Genomic DNA, 23,712 nt, shown 5'->3' with positions numbered 1-23,712 from the left:
GCACGCCGCAATGAGATACGACGACACCGGCTGATCACCGGCGACCAGTGTTGGCGCATCTCCATCTTTGGTACGTATCTTTGGTCACCATGACCTCCATTTTCTCCTGTCTTTTCTCCACCGGTGAACACCACCAGCAATTGATTTCTCCAGTTCATCGGCGATTAATAATAAATCCACTAATTAATTTCACCATTATACATCATACAGATCTCCGGCATTAAATTCATTTGATCGCCGGTCATTTTTTTTTCTATCCTTTCATTATTTTTTTTCTTTCTCTCTAATTAGGTTTATATTACAGTTTGTGAAATGATGAAATTATTGTTGTTGAAATTGCGAAAATGCAGGAGATTTTGCGGACGATGTTTGGATCGAATATTTGAGGTATGGTTTTGAATCGTAAAATGATCTGGATGATTAGCTAAGTTTGAATTATAGCTTGTTTTGTTGAAATTTGACGTTGGTGTAGATGGAATGCGTAATTAATTGATGGCTTTATTCACGATTTTGATGCACTTTCCTTAACTGAGATGAAATATAGTTATTTGTCTGAGACTAAAGCTGAACTATGCTGTCTTTTTGCTGTTGATGCTCTTATGATGGGCGTGTTTAAGCTTTAGATGTTCTCGGTATCTAATTTGTAATTCATGTTTGCGAGAAAATGGTTTTAATCAGGAAAATATTTGCATCTGGGACGTAAAACTGGTGTGATTCCACTGATTTGCTTGCTAGTCCCTTCCGTTCCTAGCGTCGTGCACATTTGTTGTACTCCAAACGATTGTATCCCAAATTATGCACGTCGAGATATACTCCGCATTTATGTTTTCTGGAGCACTTGGATCAATTGTGATACTGTGGACAAACATGAGTATTGAGTAAGAATTGTTTGAATGTGTATTGATTACTAGATACATACCATTAAATTCCTAGATACACTCTTTTAAGCTATTAGATACATATATTTAGTTTGTTAGATACATTTATTTAAATTACTAGATACATACCTTTAACTTGCTAGATACACTCCTTTAAGTCACTAGATAAATACCTTTAGGGTGCTGGATACGCTCTTTTAAATTACTAGATGCATACCTTTATCAAGGTAGATACACTTTTTTAAGCTACTAAATACATATATTTAGCTTGCTAGATACATTTCTTAAAATTACTAGATACATACATTTAACTTACTGGAGTGCAGGGGTGCGAGCTCGGAGACGGAGACGATCTTTGCGATTCTTCGGTTCATTCTTGTTTTATTTGTTACTTATCTAATTTCTGATTTTAATACGAGGCTCACCAATGTAATTAACTGTAATCTAAGATTATTTTACCATTTTATAGATTGTTGGATTCATGTTCATTGTTAATTAAATTGTCATCCCCTTGTAGATTGTTACACAGTTCAAGGAACAAGGTCTAAATACTTAATTATATTACAAAAACAAAGAAATGGGGGAAACCTTCAAATTGTACCTACTAGTGTAATCAGGTACCATAATTCTGCAAGTTTGAGAGCTAATTTGAGAATGAAGTATGATTATTCTTTGTTTTAACTTATACTTTGTTGTCGACGCTTGGCGATGGGGAAGGTATTCCTGATATCTTGTTGTTGTTAGTTAAATGGTCGGAAAAGACAATGATTGAGAAACTTACATTCAAAGAACAAAGTGCGGGTTTTTATTCTTTATAATTCCACTGTCTCATTAATATGCACTCCTACTTGAAAATCCGATTTCTCTTTATTGAGGTTGTTATTTTTTCAAAGGTGCACGTTATCTTTGGAGGTTAAGGTTATCGAGGGCCATGGAATAACCATAGATCTTTGTGTTGGTAAATGGTGTTCTCCGTGAAGGAGATCGGATTGTTGTTTTTGGCATGCGGGTAACCTCATCATTGCTGCTTTTTTTGCCGATTTATCATTTGGAGGGCCCAATTGTTACCACTATCCGCGCTCTCTTAACGGCTCGCCCAATGACCGAACTCGAGTCAAGGTAAGTTAAATCACCATTAAAGCCTTTAGTCCACTTAAAATCCATTGATCTCGTTTTTGTAGTTCGAGTTTTTATTCCGTTTATGATATTGTCGGTGTGTATTTACTTGATGCTCTGTTGTCTGTACTTCTAGGGAACATATCTGCATCATAAGGAGATCAAGGTTGCGCAAGGAATCAAAATAACTGCACAGGTATATGCTGTATAACTTGGGACTTGTGGTACATCCCAACTAAGTTTTCTTTTTGGGTTCCAACACGCGGCCTTTTTAATCTTTTTCCCCCTCTCATTATTCAGGCATATGTACAACAGCTGGAAAATAGCCGACTTAAGCTAACCCACTTGAGCAAGTGCTTCAATGGGCCCGACAAAGAGTTTACTCTCGACCATTCTATTGCTTTTTTAAAAGCTTTACTTTCCTCGATTCATCACAATTATAGTTGCTCATGCGTCGGGCTCTTCATGATTCTTTGTCTTGCAGGAGTCTTCATTTCAAGTTCTCGGGGATCGATCCACGGACAATTGGTGAAAATGGCACGATTCTTATTTTGTGTTCTGTGGTTTATCTATATTACATTTTTTTTTCTTCTTGCTCATGGTTCAAAAACAAAGAAAACTTGGTGTACCTGTCAAATTGGTTGTCATTGCCAGTTCATTTCCCTAAAAAGCGGTGTGGGTCTTGTAGATTTTAACAAGTCTAGCTTGAGGAATGATGATCTATTGTTCAAAAATGTCAGTCGTAAAGTTATTGTTTTACCACCTTGCAGCTGAAGCTTTGGCGTTTGATGCAGAATATGCTCGCTGACTAGAAGATCAAAACAGACCGGTTAATGAATTAAGGGTTGCTGTTAATTCACATGCTGGTGACACTGAACTGTGAACCGTAGTTGACAATGTGGCTGCACATTTCGATGACATTTTCAGGATTAAAGGGGTTGCAGCAAAGGCTGATGTCTTCCACATATTGTCCTTCACTCACCGTCTCACCACTTGCTCTTTTTCCGGTGAACATTTCTTGTATTAAGATCCCGAAATTGTAGACGTCGCCATGGGTAGACACCCCATTTCCCATCCCATATTCTGCATTTTCATCATTTTTAAGAGTAATTATTTAATACTCGCTACTCTTGATTACCAGTCTTATGATATTCCTATTCCATCCACCGTTTATAATTTCCTTCTGTTTAGATACGTATGTAGGCTGCTTCTATTTCTTTTCGCAATTATCCCTTTATGTCTTTATTAGCGTATGCATTATTCAGTTTTCCTCTGCTATAATGCGTGTTTATTCTCGCAGGAGGTTTCCTTATATGCTTTCGAAAAGGTTTATTTCGGCAGGAGATTTCTGACCAGAGTGAAGAATTAATTAGTGTATGACTTGAGTGATCGAAGACGATGAGACGAAAGTAGACAAGGTGTATTTAGCATGTCATAAATGTGTATCTACCAAGGTAAAGAAGTGTATCTAGCATATCAGAGATGTGTATCTAGCCTAGAAAGGTAAATGAGTGTATCTAGCATGATAGAGATGTGTATCTAGCAAGGTAAAAAAGTGTATCTAACTAGCTATATGTGTGTATCTAGTAACTTACAGAAGTGTATCTAGCTAGATAAAGGTATTTATATAGTAACATAAAGGGAGTGTATCTAGCTAGCTACAATTATTTGTCTTTCGTGACAATGAAATCGACCAAACTTATGATTTTGTTAACGTTAGTCTGTTTTGTTATGTGATATTAGTTTTACCATTTTTTGATTGAAATCTTCGATAAAATGCAAATAAAAGTTTTACACTCCAAAATTGAGTGTCCTCAAATTACTGATTATGGTTATAATTAGGTTAAGCTTGGATGAGATGGTAACTAGATATGCACAAACATAAGGTAATACACCAATCAAAGTGCGCGTAAATGGCGTATAAGTTAGTTGTTGAAATTACTTAAACTGGTTTTTCAAGTAATATTTTACGTATCTAGACTACTATTTTACGTATTTAAGTAGTTCTTACGGTTTGCATCATAATATATATCTAGAAAGGTAAAGACATGTATCTAAAAAAGTGTATCTATCTATCAAGGTAAAGGCTTGTATCTAGCAATTTAAAGGAGTGTATCTAGCATGACAGAGAAGTGTATCTGACAATTTAAAGGAGTGTATCTAGCAAGGAAAAAGAGTGTATCTAACAAAGTAAAGAAGTGCATCTATCTTGCTAGAGATGTGTATCTAGCAAGGTAAATAAGTTTATCTAGTTAGGTAAAGAAGTGTATCTAGCAAGATAAAAGAGTGTATTTAACAAAGTAAATGAGTGTATCTAGCAAGATAAAAGAGTTATCTAGCTTGCTAGAGATGTGTATCTAGCAAGGTAAATTTATGTATCTAGCAAGGTAAAAGAGTGTATGTAACTTGTTAGAGGAGTGTATCTAGCAAGGTAGTTGTTCGAAATCTCTAAATGAGTTGATGAGATTGCACAATGAATGTTCAATACAGTATGTCTTCTTTATATTCTTATTTTATAGGTCATTAATTAATACTCCTACTACTTTTTGCTAATTATGTCGATTAACCAAAACACAATCAATTTTATTTTATTTTATTTTACCAACGTATTATAGTAAAATATTTTGCCTATGATTATTGAAGATGGAGTGATTATATTATTCTCGAATTGAGTACCAAACAATTTAAAAATGACGTCAAATGTTAAGTTAGTGACGTGATTGTCGAGAAAGTGTTATAAATAACGTTACATTAAAGAATTGATGTTTGATGATAAACAAATCACCATTTTTATTGTATATGACACATTAGAAAGTTTAGAGTTAATCCGTAGTACAATTTTTTCAAGCTAAATGATTCTCCTGGAATTGAACATTACGACATTACACAACAGGGGCAGTTGCCATTAAATTATAATATCAGAATTATAGAGGTGGGACGACTAGTCAGATACACAAATTAGTGAAGTCAGGTACACAAATTAGTATACCTAGATACACGAGTCAATTTGTGTATCGATAGCACGATACTCGTGTACCTGGGGTAGTATTACGCGTATCCAGAAACCACTAGCCACCCCTTCAGCCTCCACTACTCACCACTCGATTGATGACATCCACTATCATCCCCACGAGCACTGCCACACTCTCGGTCCCTCACCCGACCACTACCACCCTGGCATCGTGAGAGCTCCGGCGACGACCCCAACTGGCCACCCCAACTCTGACACATTGTCCCATACCACCAAACAACCCCAATTCCGACACACTATCCCCTTCCCCGACAACCACTGCACGATGCCATCCACCACCATTCGCCCTCAGTCCCATTACTTGCACAGAGGCCCACAAAACAAATGAATCACCACCAGGACCACTACATCGGTCTCGTCGCAATAACCACCACACAAACGCCGTTGCCGCAAACTATCAGCACCATTACCACCACCGATTAAGTCAGACTTACCCAACGAGAACATTTCTCGACTCGAAATCTTCCGAATAAGTCATTAATGTGATTATTTTTTTTCCAAATCTAGTTCCTTTTTAGTAGATTTAGGATTTACTCATTTTTTTATTTTATTAAAATACAAATCATAAATTTAAAGAACTGATGAAGAATTTATAAAAAAATTATTTTCCATATAACCTTGTCGGACAATTGCTGTTTAGATGAACCGATTATGGCGGGACTGACTTCATTTGTGATGGTGGTAGCCAGCGACGGAGATGGAATGAAAAGAAGAAGTAAAAGGACGAAAATCGGAGGGGTGATTCGCCGGTGATAGTGGAGTTGGGGTGACGCACCGACGAGTTTGATGCCGGAGCTCCGGCGACATGACGATGAGGATGGATAAGCATTAGGAATAAGAAGGCTAAGTGTTGGACTGGGGGTTTGCAGGAATAGGGTGGAGAGAGATAATGAGTGAATGTCGGAGTGTTTGTGAGTTAGTTAATCTAGTGGTAGATTTTTAGTTCGTAAGTTCGCACCGAACTTTAGGTTCGCACGAGATCCTATTTCTATATATATATATATATATATATATATATATATATATATATATATATATATATATATATATATATATATATATATATATATATATATAAACCCTCTTCCCATAAAAATCATGAGAACCTCATGTTCGAACTTTTATGCATAACATATTATACTAACGGTTCATAATTTTTGTATTAAAAGTACATAGGTTTGCACTATATTATAGTCTCTCTATTTATTTGTTTGTAATGCAAGAAGCACAAACAATATAGTGAGTCATTTGTTTTTACCTTTTAATCCTTTATTTACGAAACTTAGAATAACATAATGGAACGAGGGTATATGAAGCCACTAATTATGCATGTTTTTTTTTCTACAACCAGCTTACTTTGACTTTTATTGTAATCTAAGGATTCTTTACGTAGAACAAATCTTATATATATATATATATATATATATATATATATATATATATATATATATATATATATATATATATATATATATATATATATATAGAATTAGGATCACATGAGTCCACTCTATCTTTTTGAGTCTCGTGAGTCCACTTATGTATCACACGCTCTACACAAAAATATTACGTTTTTTTTTACAATTTTTTTTTTTTTTTTTTTGTAAAACAAAGCTGTGATATTGTTTAGTATAACCTGTGATCTTGTATCTGAGTCTGTGAGTCCAGTAAAAGAGTATCACGAGTTATACAAAACAGTATCAAACCTTACAATAAACAATATCACTGGTTGTACTAAACAATATCACGGGTTATACTATACAATATCACACCACTGAACCAAAATATGTCAAACTACTACTCGATTCTTGAATAGTTGCAAATTGACTGGTTACTGTGGAATTGATAACATTGAATAATGCAAAATGACTGGTTATTTACTGTCGATTATCTCACAAATAAGTCATCTCATCAATTATTCACGCAGTTCTCGATTCTTACTTCTCCTCCATGATTGAATTAGTAAATGAAGCCAAATCAGTCATAAATATACCATCTTTCCAAATTATTGTGGTCCAGGGTGTTATGGGCTCGTTTCCTTGGTCTGATTTGTCATTTGCTCCGATGTGGTTGGAGCTAACAGGCTTTTCTCACACAACAACATCATTCCTTCTTGGGCTGTTTACTATAGCCGGTTCAATAGGAGGTTTGTTTGGAGGATGGCTTGGGGACAAGGATGTCGGGCGTTCTGCGAAGTGGCGGGATAATACTTGCTCAGATAAGCTCGGGATCAACAATTCCTCTAAATGCTGTGCTTTTATTGTTTTTGCCAGATTACCCTTCCACTGCTGTCATGCATGGTTTGGTGTTATTTATCACGGGATTTTTCATATCCTGGAACGCTCCTGCTACGAACAAGTATGCTTTATAAATCCGTTACTCTCTTTATATTGTTTGAATTACAGGGACTTGGGAATGTTTAAATGATGTAATCATTTTGTCCACGAATAAACTCCATAATTTCCATTTTGGGGTGTCCGTGAATGTATCTGCGGATAAACTTCCTACTTCGATTTTTTTTTTTGTTCTGGTACGTTAGTGGTCTTTATAGATTGTGACTTGTGACCCTACTACATCTTTCGTCAACTTAAACTTTCAGCCACAAATCTGAAAAAAAATACTACTATATTGTTATTCAATTCGTGATATTCTTGTGTACAGCGTGTTATACATAAGTGGACTCATGGGACTCAAAAATATAGGTGGACTCACCGGATCTTGCCTCTCTCTCTCTCTCTCTCTCTATATATATATATATATATATATATATATATAGAGTGAAGTTCAAATGAGTCCACCTAAAATGGTGAGTCCCTAAGTCCTAATCTAAGCCATTGATCTTCTAAGATTGATGGTTGAGATTTAAAACTTTTAAGCAATATCTAAATTGAAACTTTAATATTTTAAAAGTGAAACTTTAATCTGTAAATGTAACTTTAATTATTAACATATGTAACTTTAATTTTTTAAAATTATTTTGTATATAAAAATTTAAATTTTTGTATTTTTGAATATAACTTTAGTGTTCTAGACTGAAACTTTAATGGAAAAAAAATGTAATTTTAATTTTTTTAGCCTATTTTTTAATATAAAAATTTGATTTTATGAAATAATTTAATTGGGACTTGTATTTATTTAATTTAACTAATTTTAAAATATAATTTTAATGTTCTACGACTGAAACTTTAATGAAAAAAATGTAACTTTAAATTTTTTAGCCCATTTTTTAATATAAAAATTCAATTTTATGAAATAATGTAATTGAGACTTGTATTTATTTAATTTAATTAATTTTTGACTGTAACTTTAATGATATACGAGTGAAACTTTAATATTTTAAAGTGAAACTTTAATGACTAATATTTATTTAATTTCACTAATTTATGAATGTAACTTTAATGTTGTTCGAGTGAAACTTTAATGTTGTTCGAGTGAAACTTTAATTTTTTGGCCATTTGTAATTTTTCCTTGTTCATGAAACGTTATTCTTTTAAGATTGAATCTTTAACCCGTGACTGTGAAATTTTATACTAAATAGAGTAATTTTGAATATATTAATTTCAATTTACATAAATTTAGTCGTTAGAAGTGTAATTTTAGTCCTTATCCATGTAATTTCAATCCATATCGTTCTTAACCACCTCTGACCACCAACCACCGCCTCCACACTAGCCATCTTCCAACCACCCACTCGCCACCCTCTGACCACCAACCACAACAATTTCGATCGAAAAAAAGTGTATATCTGACCAAATAAATAAAAAAAATGTCGACAATAACAAAAAAAGTGTAGATCTTGAATTAACTAAATCTGAAAAAACAGATAATCACCCATAACCCACACCCACGGCCCGCCACCAACACCACCAAGGCCCAACACCCACCAAATCTGGAAAAAAAAAGAGGGCAACTTCTTCCGCCACCATCTAACCCGCACCCACAACCACCACCACCACAGCAATTGAAGAAAAATCAGGAAAAAAAAGTTAAACTAAATCAGAAAAAAAACGACAACCACTACTACCACCATGGTCCACCACCTATCAAATCTGGAACCACCAGATCTTAAAAAACAAACAGAGAAAGAGGAGGAGGAAGGCGGCAGCGTTGGCGTGGAGGCGGCGAGGCAGGGGGTGTGGCAGGAGCGGGGTGGTGGCGGTAAGAAAGGCGTGATAGGGGATGTGGCAGGAGCGGGGTGGTGGTGGTTGTGTCGGGGAGAGAGGGAGGCAGCGGCTACAGGTGAGATTTTCGAAATTTTCGAAAAAAATGAAAAAAGAGTAGGAGAGAGCGGCGGCAACGTAGGTGGTGGCGGCCAGTTGTGTGGCGGCGTCGTGGGCAGGTAGAGAGAAGTTGAGAGATTTGTGTTTGAGAGAGATGGGAGGTAGAGAGAGAAGTTGAGAGATTTGTGTGATGACTGAAATGAAAAATTAGGATTTTGAGTCCTCTTTTATAGCTCACCCTTTCATTTTGTTCTAATCTTAACCTTTCATTTTTTAAGATCCAAGGGCTGAGATTTGGACTTACGGACTCCCTAAAGGGGAGTGGACTCATTTAATCCTCCTTCTATATATATATATATATATATATATATATATATATATATATATATATATATATATAAATAACTGGGTTGGGAAGCTGTGGATGTGACACGCGGCATATTCAGCCTTAAATACACCCATTAATGACAACTTAGTTATTAATTACAAGCATTAATGTAGCATCAACATCAACAATAATTTAATAAAATTATTTATTAGATTAAATTAAATAAATAATATAGTTAATTTTAAAAATATTTTGAGAAAATTTACGAAACTAAATTTTTTAGATTTATCGCGAAAAATACTACTGTATGAGTATAATTTCATTAGAGTTATTAAAATATAAATTCAATGAATGTGTACTCCCCAAAGATGAAATGTACTTCACTTTTAAAATTTAAATGCATGTATGTTGTACAATACAAACAAATTTACGTAAGAGTTGGATATGTATATATACATTATTTTTTATTTATTTTTTGCATGTATCTAAAAATTCTATTCATACAAATTTTAAATTGTCAAAATACTATTTAAATATTTTTGTACAGTGGCGTTATGATAACAAAATTTTAAAATCTTATCATGCAAATTGAGGGTTTTACATGATAATTTAAGCATTGAATTCCACATAGTTCATCTGTATGTAATTTTTTTTGTTTAATTGGAAAGAAACGAGAAATATCATGATTTCAAGTGGGTATACACACTATGGTCAATTTCTTTTATTTAATTCAAATTGAAAAGAACGAGATTATCACGATTTCAAATGGGTATACACATTGTGGTAAAGAATAGGTATGCACATTGTGGCAAGAAGTGCATATGAATAATCACAATAAAAACAATGATTATTAAGGACATTTGTGTTATAAGAGATGTGAGAAAATAGGAATCATAATTCATCTTTTTAGTTATTCTCAAATAAATGTTGTATACACGATACTATTTATAAACCATTGTTTATTACTTACTTTATATATTTTATTTAAAAATACTTTGAAGTAAATCAGTAAAAAAAAAAGATTTGAAAAAGGTTAATCATTTTATTTTTAAGTATAATATTAAATGTTACATATCAATTATATATTTTTTCCTTCAATTATAGTAATAAAATATAAAAACAGACCGTGCAAAGCACGGGATACTACCTAGTATGCTATAAAACCCAGATAAGGTAAACCTACAACGACTAATTACGCATTCTTTAGGACTTAGGACTCCATATGGTAATTGTGTATTGTAAATTAGGGGGAAATAGTAATTTGTGTAACTGAATAGAGTAGATGGTAATTGTGTATGTAATTTTTGTAGGTGGCCGATTTGGAGAAGACCCCTCTTAAGGGTGGTATGATGACGGGACCGAGAGGGCAGCAAGGTACCCAGTTTTAGTACGGTTTCGGCGAGTTTTCGTCGACATCGTGCACCTTCTATAGGAAAAATTAACGTACAACATCGATTCAATGTATTATGTTTATGGGTTACGTAGTAATTGTGAATTTGCGTCATTTCGTCATTACTACGGTGACGATGAAATGATACCCCAGCTTTTGGCCGAGAGTTTGACGTTGTGTAATAACTTTGGCATTCACCACGATTAGTTGGGGATGTTGCGTGAATTGTGAGGCTGTTGTGGTCATAATGTCGAGGGTCGCGGTTACAAGTGGGACAGTGATGCCTTGTTTGCGTTGTGTAGCCAGGGTAGGACTTAGGAATGGCATTGTCATAATAATGTATATATGTAATCAATTTGTCATATGATGGTGATTGTAGATACCCAGTATCTGTACCTTCCAAAAACACCCGATGATGATCGGACTACAACGTGTTTTGATACGCGTGCAAGGATTGGCTATACATGAGACGGTTAATGTATTACTCAGATATGAACAATAATTTCAAAAGTGGTTTTCTAACTTCATTTGCAATAAAACAACACTTTTTAGAGTTAAAACCGACTTCGGACCCAAAACCGACTCAGAAACCCGCAACCCAAGTCAACCCCAGTGAACCCGAGTCTCGAACATCTAAAATAATGACATAAGTGGTTTTATCATGTCATTTGCATTAGAATGACACTAATTAGAGTCAAAACCAACACCAGGCCAGAAACCGATTCAAAATTCAAATTCCGACTCAACACGAATCAAACCTGAGTCAAGCACAAAATACCCACCCTAAATAACACCTAAATATCACTTCACAACCATCTTACATGACATCATAGTGAACACCTCACATCAAACAAACTAAATATTAGATAAAGCAAAGGCCACGTCCAAATTGAAAAGCACAGAACACCTCATTGGTGTGCAGCATGGCTCGCGCCTCAATTGGCTTCCTCCTTAGCCACCAAGCAAACTCAACCGACTTACCACCCCAAATTTCTCTATAAATACCCCCTGATATGCACCTCTCTAGGCACGAGAGTGTTCCGCCCCTTCACCTCTCCCTTAAACTTCTAGACCTCTCGACTTACTAAGTCAAAAAAATCGAACCGTCGCCATGCATTTGACCAACTAAACATTAATCAACATGTTTTCAAACAACATGTTTTCAACATATTTTCAAAACAAAAGCCTTTTTTAAGGAACTCTTTTAAACTTATTTTGATCCCGAGTAGTCGCATAACAAGAAAACCGTCTCCAAAGTCGTCTACCTAGTAAACATCATAACATGTAAGTTTGAGGGCGTAAACAACTCACTTATTTCATGTATTTATTGTTTTTATGATATTATAAACATGAACAATGCATAACACGATTCAAATATGGAAGAAATGAGTCAAAACTCGACTCTTAACTAAGTAATGGGTGTCATTGTCTCGCACAATGACCTGCACCCCAAGGAGCTCCCTAGTTGGAGTCGGTCTGTGCTTGCATTCATTCTTCCTTTGCTTTTTTTTCTTTTTATTACGACTTTTCTCATTTTATTTTATCTTCTTTCTTTTGATTCAATTTTAACTATCTCTGAAATCGTCCTTGGTTAATTATACCATGTCGGTTAAATCCGAGTGTCGACGATATTCGTTGGTTAATTACAAATTTATGAATCTTCAAGCACTTTTTCTTTTACCTTTCACTTTTCCTTTTATTTACCTTTTACAAACTATTAGTCATATTCATAATCATCCTTGATTCTTTACACCATGTCGGTTTAACCCGAGTACGATGATAAATATCGACTAATTACAAGGAAATGAACTTAGCATAATTAGTTCATATCAAACATTTTATTTTTCTTTTCTTTTATTTTTCTTTCTTTCATTTTAGCCATAATTGATATCATCCTTGGTTGATATAAATACCATGTCGATTCGAGGACGGTGATAAAACGGCTAACCATACACATTTTACATTGTTATTTGTAAACTATACTTTTCAAACTCGCATATCCGAACTCGAAAGTAAGTATTACTAATACAATAGTAGTTACTCCGAGTCATGCAAACAACATTCAAAAATACGCAACACAAACACGATTTGACAACTTTTCTATAAATCTTGAGGCACCTCTTGGGTCACCTACTGGTTCGCGCCCCAAGAGGCTGCCAGATTGTAACACCCCCACTTATTTAGGAGCCTTTAGCTAGATATTCCCAAATAAATAGGACTGTTACCATCTCGGTTTCCCGAGGTAGTGAATAACAAAGTCCAACTCACCAAAGTACTTTAAATTAAAACTTTAATGAATACATGTTTATTACAACTTAACCAACTAAAACTTAATACAAAATAATTACAACTCGCAGCGTAAATAAATAAAGTGATCTCATAATCTATGTGGTCTAGACTTCTAGGTAGATTGGCCAGTCCTCACGCATCCCCTAGCTCCCAAGTTAGCTAATCTTTAGTACCTGTCAAATCTGTTCCCCATTATGGTTCACCGCAGGTGTTCACGAATACACAGTCAACCGCGAGGTTGAGTAGGAATAAACTAAACAACAATAATAATCCAACTAAAATAGATATCCTTCATATTCTCATCACTTCATCTGTACAACTCACTTACATCACTAGCAGTAGCACAACTCCCTTAACACCGTGCTATGCTCAACTGGCAGTAGTACTTGCGTACCATGCTCACCTGGCAGTAGTAATTACTTACTATGCACAACTATCTCTGGCAGTAGTAATTACTTACTATGCTCATCTGGCAGTAACGATTACTCGCTATGCACAACTGGCAGTAACACCCTCCGTGTTATGCTCAACTGAATAATCAACTCTCCATACCAAATATAACCAACAACAAGAACTCAATAACAATCCCGTCATACAGCTCCGTCAACAACTACACATATACTCCATCTCCAATAATGAATCACAATATTAACATTAATCTCATCAACCGTCATAATTAAATATTCATTCACTTAACAATAAAGCCCGAGTTGAGTAGAAAATTCCTACCTGGCAAGCAATTCCGAATAATGCAATCTACTAAAAATGTTCTTCAACAAACCCGTTCCACAAGTCCATCGCCTATAGATAAATAATATATTTAAAATTACTTAATTATTTACTTTATTCAAATAATATCATTAATTATAAATTAATTAATTAATTATGTTAATTATAATCTCGTATAATTATAAATTACGTTTTAATAAACAAACCCTTCCACCCAATAAATTTGTATTAACCCCGACACAATGACCACGTTACAACTCAAACACACCACAACTCAAACACCCATACGCAACCGTGAACAACACACAGACACCTCCCTTTTGCAGCCACCACACCCGTCCTACTAACCACCTAGTTGCACCACCCCATCTACCACCACTAGCCTGCACCACCATGACTCCCGACGACCTCCAGCCAGCAGCCCAACCTTCCCCTACCACTCGCAGACCTATGCCCTAGCAACACAACCATAAACATAATAATTACCGAAAACCCGACATCAACATACACCGCCAATAAAACTCCTCTCTAACACCACCACAACCCAACTCAGCCACCACTGACCTAGCTCTCACCGTACCCAGCACCACCAGCAAGACACGGCCACCCAATCCTGCCCTAACAACCGCAACAATCAACACCAACGACACAACAATCCAACCCGACAACACTCACACCAACCTACGGTTTTAACATCCCCCAGCTCAGCCTAGCCACCACTGGTCCACGGTGACTCCAGGGTGGTCCCCCAATCCCCTCGACTCAACAACACCTCCATAGAAACACCCAATGCCGGCAGCAACAACCACAAACAATTCCTCCCTTATTTTCGAATTTCCGACCATCACCACTACGTACTACCACCTACGTCCACCCTAAGCCACCCACCATGGTCGAATACCCTCCTAGGTCTCACCACTAGCCCCTGTCAGGTCTGGGTCATACCAAACAAGGGTAAAAAATCGAGTCTAACGTATTATTTACCCTAACAACCACCACCACAAAACCCCGGTCAAACACCCTCTCCCCGCCGGTTAACGGTGGTCCAACGTGGGTCTGGTCACCCTCTGGTGTCCCACGGTCAAGGTCACAGTCCTAGCTAGTCTAGAGGCGGTCTAAATTACGAGTTATATAAGTTATAAAATTGATACATTAAATTGTGAGACGGTCTTAACTTTATCACTAATTGCTCCCTCCGTCTTAAATCTCCTCTTTCTTTCTTTTTTCTTTGTGATTTTCTTTTCATATTTATCATGTATTTATAGTCTAAGTTTGGGAAGTATTGATCGAGGCCATTTCGTGTTCACAATTAAGTATATGTGGTCGTTGGTCAATGGTCGATACAAAACACAATTTATACTTCACAAACAACTCTACAATTAGTAAAGAGGCAAGTAAAGGCCGGATCCCAAGGGACGGGTATTGAAATGAGAATTCTATTGTAACTAGTAGTGTCTAGGGGGTGTCACAAATTGGGTTGATGTAGAAGGTCACTAAGCTAAAATAGCAATGAAAATAAACTAGCAAGATAAAATAAGGGGTGTAAACAATTGATTAAAAGCACTAGGGTGTCATGGGTTCATAGGGAAATCATGGGATATGATCATACAAACATGTTCTCAAATTATAAGCAAGCAATTATTATTGTGATGGATTGAGTTGGGTTATATCTTACAATCCTAGGAAAGTTTGGGTCCCGGAGCCGAATCGATTAGATTGTACAACACCTACAAGTCGACTTAATCTTTCCTACTCAACACATGCATGGTCTAACAAGACTCGAGTTGGGTTATGTCTTACAAGTCTCATTGAAAAGATAGAAGATGATAGTAAATGCAAGGATTCATAGGCTTAGCATTTCATCAAATATAACATGTGCATGTATTAAGATCAAAACAAGCAAGCAAATAAGATATGAAAGCATATTGATTTAAGCATGAATCATTCCCCATGTTGGTTTCCCTAATCACCCATTAAACCCTAGCTAAGAGACTACTCACTCATTATCATGTTGATCATGCTAGCAAGGTTGTCAATCATACCAACAATATGAAACATGATGAATAAATGAAAGTAATTAACAATAATTAAAAAGGGATTAAGAGATTATACCTACTAATGATTCCAATAATAAAGCAAGAATAATAGAAGTACTTGAATCCTAGATTGAGAGGTTGTCAATCTCCCAATAATAACCCAAATAATCTTCAATTACCCAAAATAAAGGAAGAACAAGAGAGAGATTAAAGAACTAAAACTTGGATTAAAACTTGATTAATACTTGATTACAATATTGAAGAGAGATTTGATTGATATTAACTACACTAATTATTGATAAGAAGAACATACTCCTCTAATTAGCTTAATGGGGTATTTATAGTGAAAATTAGGGAGGATGCATTAGGGTTAACTAAGGGCTAAACTAGTAATTACACTTTTTAAGTTGAGCAAGGAGGACCCGGTATTTTCTGAGAGAAGGGCTTCTCTTTTCGTAGCTTGAAGAATGAAATCCGTCTTTGTCATCGAAATCCGTGCGGATTAGAGTCGGGACGGCCGGATTTGGGCTGGGCAATCCGAGGGGATTCAGGAGAGGGACGCTCGGATTGTTGAGGGGAATCCGAGCGGATTCCAAGGAGGGACGCTTCGGATTGTTGAGGCCGGACGACGGATTGTCCGCAATCCGTTCGGATTGTTGGTCAGCGTCAATTCTTCTTCTTTTTCTTCCCTTTTCTTCATAAATTCCTTGGGGATTTCCTTGGGGACGCAAGGATCCTTTCTCAACATTGCTCTTCTACTATGATATGTATAAAGGCCTTCTAGTCTTGTCTCTTCTTGATGCTTGGTCATTGAATACAATCAATTTAGCCTCGTTTTGCCATGAAAATGCAAGATTCTTACTCCTTTCCTACCAAGGGATCAAAATCTCAAAGAATATGCAAAACAAAGAACTAAAGATAAGAAATGACCCAAATAGGCACTAAAAAGCATGGAAATAATGGTAATTCGGGGGCTAAATATGCGCCAATTATGGTCACATCAAATATCCCCAAACCGAACCTTTGCTCGTCCCGAGTAAACAGGTGACAAAGACTAGGACCAAAACTAACCTATCCTAATAATAATAGCCGATATGAGACAATTAGCGGGTCTCACTCCGCCCCTTCAACTCACAACAAGACAACCATGAGGTAGGATGCCTTCTTGCAAGGCAAGGTGGTTCTTGCCAAAATGGCGACACATCCAAACATTAAGCACACAAAATCAAGTAATGGATGCATCTACAAAAAGAATAGCCACTTTCCTCATCTAAGTGGCGGAAATTATCTACAAGGGAAGCAATTCAAGGGTACACAATCCTTCATAGATGCAATTTGTTCAAACTACTAAGCCTAGAAGGATACCAATAAATCACCTCCAAGTTGTGTCAAGCTAGGGTACCTTTGTCCTCAATCGTTAAATGCTTTTGTCAAGAATAGACTCCCTATGGTGTTAGAAACACTGGAGGATCGCGGAATTCCCCCTCTTGCCTAGACAAGAAGAAGGGTCGTCCCCTCTCTACCATGCACAAAAATGGATACGATGGATAAAGGGATCAATAGATATTTGAGTTTCAATTTGGGAGTTTGCTTTTGTTTTTGTTTTTCCTCCCAATTTGTTGTGGCATTTGACATTTGAGAACACTTTCTTGCCATTTCTTTTTGATTTTTGGCATTTCAACACTTGACAATTTTTCAACTTTTTGCATTTTCTTTTGGACATTTTCAAAGTCACCCCAATTAGTAATGAGGGTGCCTTGTATTTGAAGCTTTAGGAGTTCTATTTTTGCTCCTCTTTTCATTTGATGCATTTTTGCAAACTTTCTTTCACTTTTCATTTCATTGAACTCAAATTGATTTCTTTTTGTGCCCATTCCCTTTGATGACAAAAATGTGGTAGAACATGGATGAATGATAGATGTATGCATGGTTTCAAGGGTCACCTTGGAATAAACGGTAGCCAAGGAGTTATCACACCACAAGGTACTCTTGACTAGGCCTTAAACCATGGGTTAAAGGATACTAGCATGACACATCCTAGGGTGTTTTACAAGCATTCTAACAAGCAAAGTCTTAAGAATAAAAAGCATCTACTAGGGCCTATGTACACTTGTCAAGCTTCCCAAATAGACGGTTTCACAAAATTTTTCTAACATGCAAACTACATGCCATGATGCAACTAACATATACACATCCTAATGCAAATGATTCTACCAACTAATATGCCATATAAACTAAATGCAATCCTAAGTTCACATTGTTTTACCGCATCAATCAAAATAAAGCCACATAGTCATTAACATAAAGAGGAAAAAGGAGATTGGAAAGATCATACCATGCGGTCTTCAATATCCTCATGTCTCGGATGTGGCGTAGTCAATCAAAGTGAACAAGGATAAACAAACACAATATATACAAGACAATATATACAAAGGAAATGAACTTGTTTTTGGTTTTTCAATTTTTTCAATTTTTATGATTTTTGAAATTTTTCAATTTTTATGGGTTTTTTTGAATAAAAGTTAAGTGTTAGAATTCCCATCCCCACACTAATATGGGCATTGTCCTCAATGGCCAAAATGATGGAAATTATGCAAAGATGATGCATGATTTCTATACTTAATGCAATTCTACACTAAGCTATACTACATGATGCATGGTTTTTGTTATGACGGAGAGGATAATTTAGATTACCTCCCGTTGTGTATGCATTAACTTCCCCAAACGAAATAAGACACTATTGCTAATGTCAAGGATGGGTATAGTTCATGCACACACTATGCTATGCATGAAACTAGATTGTCATTTTGGATTTTACAAATGGGAACAATAAAGAACACCTCAATGGTACCGAGGTGTGAGTCCTTTGATGTTGCTAGGACTAAACCAACAAATGATCAAGATGAAATAAAGTATAAAGAAACAAGATACAAAGCTCTTTTCATGAAAAATAAAGATAAAGAGGAGAGATGAGAAAACTTCACTTGAACTAAGGTGGGTGCCTCTTGCCCGCTCCACCTAGCTATGAAGTAGTCTCCTAGATATCGGCATCATCTCCTTCAATATCGGTATCCCAAATATCCTTTGAAGCATCACTTAAACTTGGATCCATGAATTCATCTTCACTCTCAAGCTTCACCGTATCACCTCCACAAGAATCCCCACTCTCTTCCCCTTTGCGACCGTTCGCCCCTTCATTAGCCTTCTCCGAGTTAGGAAAGAGCAATTCCATTTGAGCCCATGAGGGGAAAGCTCCTTCCTCACTAATCCGTCCTTTTTGAGCCATCTCATAGTATTGGAGGTAAAGAGCATAATAAGTGTCCACAGAGGTCTCATATTGACGGTAGTGTAAATCTTGCAAAATTCCCGTGACAAAGTCGTCACGGGGGAGGATGAAGGGATTTGGATGGTTATATGGTTGGTAGGGAAAGGGGTAAGGAGGCACTTTTATCTTCTCATTTTGAGTTTGTTGTTCTTGTTGTGGTGGTGGATTTTGTGGAGGTGGAGTTTGCCTTTTTTGACTTGGGATGAGGTAGGAGGGCATTGGGGACAAGCTTCCTCTTCTTGGAGAGACCCGTGGTAGATCATGCATTGGGAGATAGAGTGGATCGCTCCCTTTTGTCAACCACTTTATCCTCTTATCAACCCCCTCAAGGGTTATCCAATGGTGTTGGACGATAAGGAGATCTTCATTAATTCTCGTGTTCCCCGCAAGTGGAGTGTACTCATTGTTTTCATTGAACCTTGGGTTAAAGTGCTTTGCAAGTCTAGTTATGAGTCCACCATTCACTATGTGCTTCATTCCATCATCATTCCCATTTCGAAACTTTGCCCATTTCTCTAGCATAACTAGAGGTGCATTGAATTGATACCCATCTCTCCCTTGAATGTTGAGGTACGATTCCATAAATACAAGGTCCAATTGGTTGACAATGGCCGGATCACGGCGGGCGAAAAGAGTACCCGAAAGAAATCTATATGTAAGCCTCAAGATCGGGTTTTGGATGTGAAAAGCAAAACACTCTTTGGTAAGAATGAAATCCCGGCCCGTCATGGCCCTCCACAATGGTGCAACATTATACTTTTTGGGCTTTGATGTTCGGGTAGGCGAAACATCAAGTCCGAACACATTGGTAAACTCGACAAGGGTCATCATTCGAGAGACATTCTCCAACCTAAACTCTATGCAAATAGTCTTGTTCAAGGTTGTGATTCTCAAAAAGCTTAAGAATTCTAGCACAAGGGACCGATAGGTTGGTTCATACATGCGAAAGAGAGTCGAAAGACCAAAAACCTCAAAGAGTGCTTCTACTTGGTGAAAGATTCCAAGCTTTCTTAAGGTATCATGACAAAGAAATTTAGTGGGAAGAATATTCTTACTTAAGAGTCGATGGAAGACCAATCGCTGCACATCATCAAGGAATTCCACATTCGAGAAATCGTCGAGCCTTGTGAGGTCTACAATCTCTACATGTTCCCTTCTAATGGTGTTGAGATGTGAGGTAGAGGAACTTCCCACCATCCTTGGTCTTCTTACACTTCTAAAGGAGGATCTCCTTGGTGCCATTCTTGCTTCTTTTGTTGGGTTCTTTTGATTTGAAGATTTGCTAAGGATGTTCCTTGTTGATTGAGAATTGGAAACCCTAGAAAATTGGGGATTTTTAATTTTGTGGGTGAAGAGAGTGATTTGGATATGTATGGGAGTCATAAGGAGGTGAGTTTTATAGGGTAAGTGGAAGGAGTAGTGATGTGGCATTATATGGGTGGTGGGGTGCGTTTTAATTGGAAAAAGTCGGGTCGAGAAATAGTGGGGAGAGACGAGCGGATTCGGAGGGAAGACGCTCGGATTCCTCCTTCACGAGACGGGCGGATTCGGGCAATACGCCCGGATTCTCGCCACGAGTGAAATTCCAAAATTTTTGTTGCCACAAGACGGGCGTCCCGAGAATAAGACGCTCGGATTCTTTCATGGTGGGACGGGCGTCTCTTTCAGAAAACGGGCGGATTTCAGTACAGAGATTTTTCTTGAAATGCACAGGCGAAGAGACGAGCGTCTTTCCACAAATCCGGTCGGATTCAACCAGACGGGCGTCTTCTTCATAGGACGCTCGGATTTTCAAACAGCCCGAAACCTTCAATTTTTCGACACACCGGACGTGCGGTTTTTCTCCTAGACGTCCGGATTCGCCAAGACGGCCGGATTCCGAGGAATCCGCTCGGATTCTCGGCCGCGAGCTTTGACTTTTTCTTCTTTCTTTCAATGCATCCCCACACTTAGGAATTTGCTCCTTCCTTTATTCAAAAACTTGTTAGTAACCCTCCCTCACTTACGCTCATGAAAAGAGTTTATGACATTTATTAAAATAAAAGAAATTAATAAATACAAGTTAGAGGGTTAGTATATTTACAAATGGTGGTTTAGGGAGGACTCCACCAAACTCTCCCTTAGATGGTCCTTTCAAGGGGGAGGAGGCCCGAGGTAGGTAGCCTCGACCTCTCCAACAAATGCTCCTTCATAGTATGGCTTCAACCTTTGACCATTTACCTTGAACTGGCTTCCATCTTCCGCCTTGAGTTCGAAATCTCCATATTTTCCAACTTCGGTTATCACATAGGGACCCGTCCATCTAGAGTTCAATTTTCCTTTAAAGAGTCGGTAGCGGGAGTTGAATAGAAGGACTTTGTCTCCCTTGTGCAAGGCCTTTTGTCGAATTCTCTTATCATGAAGCAATTTGGTTCTTTCTTTGTAAATCTTTGCATTCTCATAAGATTGTAGTCGGAATTCCTCCAACTCTTGGATTTGGATCATCCTCTTTTGACCGCTTAATTTGAGATCAAGATTGAGTGCTCGGATTGCCCAATAGGCTTTGTATTCCAATTCGATTGGCAAATGACATGCCTTTCCATATACAAGCTTGTAGGGGGAGGCACCAATGGGAGTCTTATAGGCCGTCCTATAAGCCCAAAGAGCATCATCAAGCTTTGTGCTCCAATCTTTCCGAGTCTTGTTCACAACTTTTTCAAGAATTTGCTTGATCTCTCTATTTGAATTTTCCACTTGACCGCTTGTTTGAGGATGATATCCCAAGCCGGTTCGATGTTGAACACCATATTTGGTCAAAAGGGATGCAAGCTTCTTCTCATGGAAATGTGTTCCTCCATCACTAATGATAGCTCTAGGAACTCCAAATCGTGGGAAAATTATCTTCTTGAAAAGCTTGGTGACCGTTTTCGCATCATCATTTGGGGTGGCAATTGCCTCTACCCACTTTGAAACATAATCTACGGCCACAAGGATGTACTTGTTCCCATTGGATGTCACAAAGGGTCCTTGGTAGTCAATTCCCCAAACATCGAAAATCTCCACCTCTAGAATGCCCCTTTGTGGCATTTCGTTTCTCCAAGATATATTTCCCGTTCTTTGACAAGCATCACAATGAATGATGAATTCTCTTGTATCTTGAAACATTGTGGGCCAATAGAAGCCTGATTGGAGAATTTTTGCAACGGTTCTTCTTGCTCCATGGTGCCCACCGTAGGGTGATGAATGACATCCTTCCAAGATTCCTTGGATTTCCCATTGAGGGATGCATCTCCGGTAGAGCCCATCGCTACACTCCTTGTAGAGGTTTGGGTCATCCCAAAAGTACCTCTTCACTTCGAATAGGAATTTCTTCCTTTGGTTGTGGTTCAAGTTTGGAGGGAGCACCTTTCCAACAATATAATTGGCATAATCGGCAAACCATGGGGTGATGTGCCTTTCAAGTTGAGTTTGAATAGCCATCAAAATATCGTCGGGGAATGAGTCATTGATTGGGGTTTCTCCATTTTCATCATGAAACCGGATTCTTGACAAGTGATCCGCTACTACATTCTCGGCTCCTTTCTTGTCTCTTATCTCCAAGTCAAATTCTTGAAGAAGCAAAATCCATCTCAACAATCTTGGTTTTGCCTCCTTCTTTATCAAGAGATGTCGGAGAGCACGGTGATCCGAAAATACAATCACCTTGGATCCAAGCAAGTAGGAACGGAATTTATCCAAAGCATAAACAATGGCAAGAAGCTCCTTTTCGGTTGTATCGTAATTTACTTGAGAAGGGTCGAGGGTTTTGCTTATGTAATAGATGGCATGAAGAGCTCTCCCTACCCGTTGGCCAAGAACCGCTCCAACGGCGTAGTTGCTAGCGTCACACATAATCTCGAAAGGTAACTCCCAATTTGGGGGTTGGATGATTGGTGCCGAGATTAATGCTTCTTTGATTCTATTAAAAGCTTCAACACACTCACAAGAATTGGAATTGGGCATCTTTAAGCAAAAGTTGAGTGAGGGTTTTTGCTATTTTCGAAAAATCTTTTATGAAACGACGATAAAAACCCGCGTGACCGAGAAAACTTCTCACCCCTCTAACATTCACGGGAGGTGGGAGTTTCTCTATCACCTCAACTTTAGCTTTATCGACCTCGATACCCTTTTCCCAAATCAAGTGACCCAAAACAATTCCTTCATTGACCATGAAATGACACTTTTCCCAATTTAAAACAAGACTAACATCTTCACATTTTTGCAATACAAGGGAAAGATTATGCAAACATGAGTCAAAGTCCTTTCCATAAACACTAAAATCATCCATAAAAACTTCCATTATGGTCTCTAGATAATCGGAGAAGACACTCATCATGCATCTTTGGAAAGTA

General features: G+C 37.4%; 1 long non-coding RNA gene across 1 annotated transcript; it reads left to right on the top strand.

Annotated features, from left to right (window-relative positions):
* Window positions 1-7: 7 nt before the first annotated feature.
* Window positions 8-1,231, top strand: LOC141626945 (uncharacterized). The gene is made up of 3 exons (XR_012536510.1): window positions 8-70; window positions 351-387; window positions 1,205-1,231. It is a non-coding gene; the product is annotated as an uncharacterized LOC141626945 (long non-coding RNA).
* Window positions 1,232-23,712: the final 22,481 nt, after the last annotated feature.

Source organism: Silene latifolia, chromosome Y, assembly GCF_048544455.1.
Source record: "Silene latifolia isolate original U9 population chromosome Y, ASM4854445v1, whole genome shotgun sequence".
NCBI lineage: Eukaryota > Viridiplantae > Streptophyta > Magnoliopsida > Caryophyllales > Caryophyllaceae > Silene > Silene latifolia.
Note: the sequence above shows the minus strand (reverse complement) of the source record. Positions and strands in the feature narration are given on the sequence as shown.